The sequence below is a fragment of the Schistocerca gregaria genome, unplaced genomic scaffold, assembly GCF_023897955.1.
Source record: "Schistocerca gregaria isolate iqSchGreg1 unplaced genomic scaffold, iqSchGreg1.2 ptg000178l, whole genome shotgun sequence".
NCBI classification, from domain to species: domain Eukaryota; kingdom Metazoa; phylum Arthropoda; class Insecta; order Orthoptera; family Acrididae; genus Schistocerca; species Schistocerca gregaria.
The window spans coordinates 2,109,779-2,116,382 of NW_026061728.1; the positions used below are offsets into that span (position 1 = coordinate 2,109,779).

Below are 6,604 nucleotides of genomic sequence, written 5' to 3' on the forward strand. Positions count from 1 at the left end.
ATTTCCAAAATTCATCTTTCTCCTGTGAGAATGGAACTTACGACCCCTGGTTTATTAGACCAGTGCTCTACCACTGAGCTAAAAAGGCGCGGCCTAGCGGTACTCTTGGGTACTTCGTCCTTACGGTCGTCTGCATCATCAGACTTTAGCTGACAACACTTCATATTACCGGCTAATATTTGCAGCTATGGCGACAAATTACTGCTTGGCTACACATCTGACACGTAACCGATGTGCTCTCCAAACAACAACACTTGCATTTCAGAACATGTCTTTCACACATGTCTACAAAATCACCTTCACCTTCAAATACAGTTTCCTTGCGACTGACAGAGACGTAGGCAAAGTTTAAAGTTGCTATTTCCATTAAATATCGTTAATCAGAAAAACGGTAATTTACACCTGCAGCGGAACAAAATTCCGTTCCGCCCAGTGTCTGGCTCGAACCCACGACCCTGGGATTAAGGGTCTGACGCTCTACCGACTGAGCTAGCCGGCTACCTCGGTGAATACCTGCCGGGTAGCACGTCACACAGTACTCGTTTGGGTTGGGTGGTCCCATACAGAATCTCTCCATGATGCCTAATGTTTTCCTAACGTCACACTCGTCACGTACTTCACTTTTATGTCATAATCATTTCTGAGAGGTAAAGAAATTGCATGACAACATGCAGAGCTAGTGGCGTCAAAATTAACACACATACTTTATGTGACTCAAAAGCCGAACGAGTTACTTTCCGACGTTGTTTTAGATGTGCAAGTGATAGTCAAAACTCGCTGTGTCGGCACTCTGCCGACCATTTCGATAGTTAACACCGGTCTTGTTGTGTGTGTTTCAAGCTCAAGAGCATCTCCAACCAAAAAATGGTCAACAGCAACATTCAGACGGTTTCGTACTGCTCAATTGCTACATTAAAACGTTATGTTTCTTTTTCAGAACTGGAAAAACACAAGCGTGACAGCATTCGAACCTGTAATCTTCAGATCCGAAGTCCGACGCATTATCCATTAGGCCACACGGTCACTGACGACCAACATTTACATTTATACGACTCATCTCGAAACGCTCACATTCCTGAGGATTTGTGTTTTCGTTCTACACAGCCGCTGCCCCTTGCTTTTTCCCACCCATTCGTTACATTCAACCTCTGACGTGACCACACACTTTGTGCATTCGGAATCAAAGGCAGGGCGTCCCTCGCCGCATTTGCTACGATTGCCATTTGCTACTTCTGCAGAAGCGGCGGCGGCGGTGGCGAAGAGGACGACGACGACGAATATCGCGAGAGGCTTTGAGATATGTGAGAAATACATCTATAAAATGTAATTCAGACTGCCTCGTCCCACCTTATGCTGTACCGCTTTGGCAAATGCTTTATCTGCGCCATTCGCCTTAATCACATCTGAGAGTAATTCTTAAAAAAACGCCTGTCGCTAATTGTTCGTCATCACAGGTACTGTTTGCTAAACGGCCACGACGCGCAACTGATTTCCAAATTTAATCTTTCTCCTGTGAGAATGGAACTTACGACCCCTGGTTTATTAAACCAGTGCTCTACCACTGAGCTAAAGAGGCGCGGCCAAGCGGTACTCTTGGGTACTTCGTCCTTACGGTCGTCTGCATCATCAGACTTTAGCTGACAACACTTCATATTACCGGCTAATATTTGCAGCTATGGCGACAAATTACTGCTTGGCTACACATCTGACACGTAACCGATGTGCTCTCCAAACAAAAACACTTGCATTTCAGAACATGTCTTTCACACATGTCTACAAAATCACCTTCACCTTCAAATACAGTTTCCTTGCGACTGACAGAGACGTAGGCAAAGTTTAAAGTTGCTATTTCCATTAAATCTCGTTAATCAGAAAAACGGTAATTTACACCTGCAGCGGAACAAAATTCCGTTCCGCCCAGCGTCTGGCTCGAACCCACGACCCTGGGATTAAGAGTCTGACGCTCTACCGACTGAGCTAGCCGGCAACTTCGGTGAATACCTGCCGGGTAGCACGTCACAAAGTACTCGTTTGGGTTGGGTGGTCCCATACAGAATCTCTCCATGATGCCTAATGGTTTCCTAACGTCACACTCGTCACGTACTTCACTTTTATGTCATAATCATTTCTGAGAGGTAAAGAAATTGCATGACAACATGCAGAGCTGGTGGCGTCAAAATTAACACACATACTTTATGTGACTCAAAAGCCGAACGAGTTACTTTCCGACGTTGTTTTAGATGTGCAAGTGATAGTCAAAACTCGCTCTGTCGGCACTCTGCCGACCATTTCGCTAGTTAACACCGGTCTTGTTGTGTGTGTTTAAAGCTCAAGAGCATCTCCAAGCAAAAAATGGTCAACAGCAACATTCAGACGGTTTCGTACTGCTCAATTGCTACATTAAAACGTTATGTTTCTTTTTCAGAACTGGAAAAGCACAAGCGTGACAGCATTCGAAACTGTAATCTTCAGATCCGAAGTCCGACGCCTTATCCATTAGGCCACACGGTCACTGACGACCAACATTTACATGTATACGACTCATCTCGAAACGCTCACACCCCTGAGGATTTGTGTTTTCGTTCTACACAGCCGCTGCCCCTTGCTCTTTCCCACCCATTCGTTACATTCAACCTCTGACGTGACCGAACAAATATAGACTGAGAAACAAGACCACACACTTTGTGCATTCGGAATCGAAGGCAGGGCGTCCCTCGCCGCATTTGCTACGATTGCCATTTGCTACTTCTGCAGAAGCGGCGGCGGCGGCGGCGAAGACGACGACGACGACGAATATCGCGAGAGGCATTGAGATATGTGAGAAATACATCTATAAAATGTAATTCAGACTGCCTCGTCCCACCTTATGCTGTACCGCTTTGGCAAATGCTTTATCTGCGCCATTCGCCTTAATCACATCTGAGAGTAATTCTTAAAAAAACGCCTGTCGCTAATTGTTCGTCATCACAGGTACTGTTTGCTAAACGGCCACGACGCGCAACTGATTTGCAAAATTAATCTTTCTTCTGTGAGAATGGAACTTACGACACCTGGTTTATTAGACCAGTGCTCTACCACTGAGCTAAAGAGGCGCGGCCAAGCGGTACTCTTGGGTACTTCGTCCTTACGGTCGTCTGCATCATCAGACTTTAGCTGACAACACTTCATATTACCGGCTAATATTTGCAGCTATGGCGACAAACTACTGCTTGGCTACACATCTGACACGTAATCGATGTGCTCTCCAAACAACAACACTTGCATTTCAGAACATGTCTTTCACACATGTCTACAAAATCACCTTCATGTTCAAATATAGTTTCCTGGCGACTGACAGAGACGTAGGCAAAGTTTAAAGTTGCTATTTCCATTAAATCTCGTTAATCAGAAAAACGGTAATTTACACCTGCAGCGGAACAAAATTCCGTTCCGCCCAGCGTCTGGCTCGAACCCACGACCCTGGGATTAAGAGTCTGACGCTCTACCGACTGAGCTAGCCGGCTACCTCGGTGAATACCTGCCGGGTAGCACGTCACACAGTACTCGTTTGGGTTGGGTGGTCCCATACAGAATCTCTCCATGATGCCTAATGTTTTCCTAACGTCACACTCGTCACGTACTTCACTTTTATCTCATAATCATTTCTGAGAGGTAAAGAAATTGCATGACAACATGCAGAGCTAGTGGCGTCAAAATTAACACACATACTTTATGTGACTCAAAAGCCGAACGAGTTACTTTCCGACGTTGTTTTAGATGTGCAAGTGATAGTCAAAACTCGCTGTGTCGGCACTCTGCCGACCATTTCGCTAGTTAACACCGGTCTTGTTGTGTGTGTTTCAACCTCAAGAGCATCTCCAAGCAAAAAATGGTCAACAGCAACATTCAGACGGTTTCGTACTGCTCAATTCCTACATTAAAACGTTATGTTTCTTTTTCAGAACTGGAAAAACACAAGCGTGACAGCATTCGAACCTGTAATCTTCAGATCCGAAGTCCGACGCCTTATCCATTAGGCCACACGGTCACTGACGACCAACATTTACATGTATACGACTCATCTCGAAACGCTCACACCCCTGAGGGTTTGTGTTTTCGTTCTACACAGCCGCTGCCCCTTGCTTTTTCCCACCCATTCGTTACATTCAACCTGTGACGTGACCACACACTTTGTGCATTCGGAATCGAAGGCAGGGCGTCCCTCGCCGCATTTGCTACGATTGCCATTTGCTACTTCTGCAGAAGCGGCGGCGGCGGCGGCGAAGACGACGACGACGACGAATATCGCGAGAGGCTTAGAGATATGTGAGAAATACATCTATAAAATGTAATTCAGACTGCCTCGTCCCACCTTATGCTGTACCGCTTTGGCAAATGCTTTATCTGCGCCATTCGCCTTAATCACATCTGAGAGTAATTCTTAAAAAAACGCCTGTCGCTAATTGTTCGTCATCACAGGTACTGTTTGCTAAACGGCCACGACGCGCAACTGATTTCCAAAATTAATCTTTCTCCTGTGAGAATGGAACTTACGACCCCTGGTTTACTAAACCAGTGCTCTACCACTGAGCTAAAGAGGCGCGGCCAAGCGGTACTCTTGGGTACTTCGTCCTTACGGTCGTCTGCATCATCAGACTTTAGCTGACAACACTTCATATTACCGGCTAATATTTGCAGCTATGGCGACAAATTACTGCTTGGCTACACATCTGACACGTAACCGATGTGCTCTCCAAACAAAAACACTTGCATTTCAGAACATGTCTTTCACACATGTCTACAAAATCACCTTCACCTTCAAATACAGTTTCCTTGCGACTGACAGAGACGTAGGCAAAGTTTAAAGTTGCTATTTCCATTAAATCTCGTTAATCAGAAAAACGGTAATTTACACCTGCAGCGGAACAAAATTCCGTTCCGCCCAGCGTCTGGCTCGAACCCACGACCCTGGGATTAAGAGTCTGACGCTCTACCGACTGAGCTAGCCGGCAACTTCGGTGAATACCTGCCGGGTAGCACGTCACAAAGTACTCGTTTGGGTTGGGTGGTCCCATACAGAATCTCTCCATGATGCCTAATGTTTTCCTAACGTCACACTCGTCACGTACTTCACTTTTATGTCATAATCATTTCTGAGAGGTAAAGAAATTGCATGACAAAATGCAGAGCTGGTGGCGTCAAAATTAACACACATACTTTATGTGACTCAAAAGCCGAACGAGTTACTTTCCGACGTTGTTTTAGATGTGCAAGTGATAGTCAAAACTCGCTCTGTCGGCACTCTGCCGACCATTTCGCTAGTTAACACCGGTCTTGTTGTGTGTGTTTAAAGCTCAAGAGCATCTCCAAGCAAAAAATGGTCAACAGCAACATTCAGACGGTTTCGTACTGCTCAATTGCTACATTAAAACGTTATGTTTCTTTTTCAGAACTGGAAAAGCACAAGCGTGACAGCATTCGAAACTGTAATCTTCAGATCCGAAGTCCGACGCCTTATCCATTAGGCCACACGGTCACTGACGACCAACATTTACATGTATACGACTCATCTCGAAACGCTCACACCCCTGAGGATTTGTGTTTTCGTTCTACACAGCCGCTGCCCCTTGCTCTTTCCCACCCATTCGTTACATTCAACCTCTGACGTGACCGAACAAATATAGACTGAGAAACAAGACCACACACTTTGTGCATTCGGAATCGAAGGCAGGGCGTCCCTCGCCGCATTTGCTACGATTGCCATTTGCTACTTCTGCAGAAGCGGCGGCGGCGGCGGCGAAGACGACGACGACGACGAATATCGCGAGAGGCATTGACATATGTGAGAAATACATCTATAAAATGTAATTCAGACTGCCTCGTCCCACCTTATGCTGTACCGCTTTGGCAAATGCTTTATCTGCGCCATTCGCCTTAATCACATCTGAGAGTAATTCTTAAAAAAACGCCTGTCGCTAATTGTTCGTCATCACAGGTACTGTTTGCTAAACGGCCACGACGCGCAACTGATTTCCAAAATTCATCTTTCTCCTGTGAGAATGGAACTTACGACCCCTGGTTTATTAGACCAGTGCTCTACCACTGAGCTAAAGAGACGCGGCCTAGCGGTACTCTTGGGTACTTCGTCCTTACGGTCGTCTGCATCATCAGACTTTAGCTGACAACACTTAATATTACCGGCTAATATTTGCAGCTATGGCGACAAATTACTGCTTGGCTACACATCTGACACGTAATCGATGTGCTCTCCAAACAACAACACTTGCATTTCAGAACATGTCTTTCACACATGTCTACAAAATCACCTTCACCATCAAATACAGTTTCCTTGCGACTGACAGAGACGTAGGCAAAGTTTAAAGTTGCTATTTCCATTAAATATCGTTAATCAGAAAAACGGTAATTTACACCTGCAGCGGAACAAAATTCCGTTCCGCCCAGCGTCTGGCTCGAACCCACAACCCTGGGATTAAGAGTCTGACGCTCTACCGACTGAGCTAGCCGGCTACTTCGGTGAATACCTGCCGGGTAGCACGTCACACAGTACTCGTTTGGGTTGGGTGGTCCCATACAGAATCTCTCCATGATGCCTAATGTTTTCCTA

General features: G+C 45.8%; 1 non-coding gene across 1 annotated transcript; it reads right to left on the bottom strand.

Moving 5' to 3' along the window:
• Positions 1-6,024: 6,024 nt before the first annotated feature.
• On the bottom strand, positions 6,025-6,096 carry Trnai-aau (transfer RNA isoleucine (anticodon AAU)). The gene has a single exon. It is a non-coding gene; the product is annotated as a tRNA-Ile (tRNA).
• Positions 6,097-6,604: the final 508 nt, after the last annotated feature.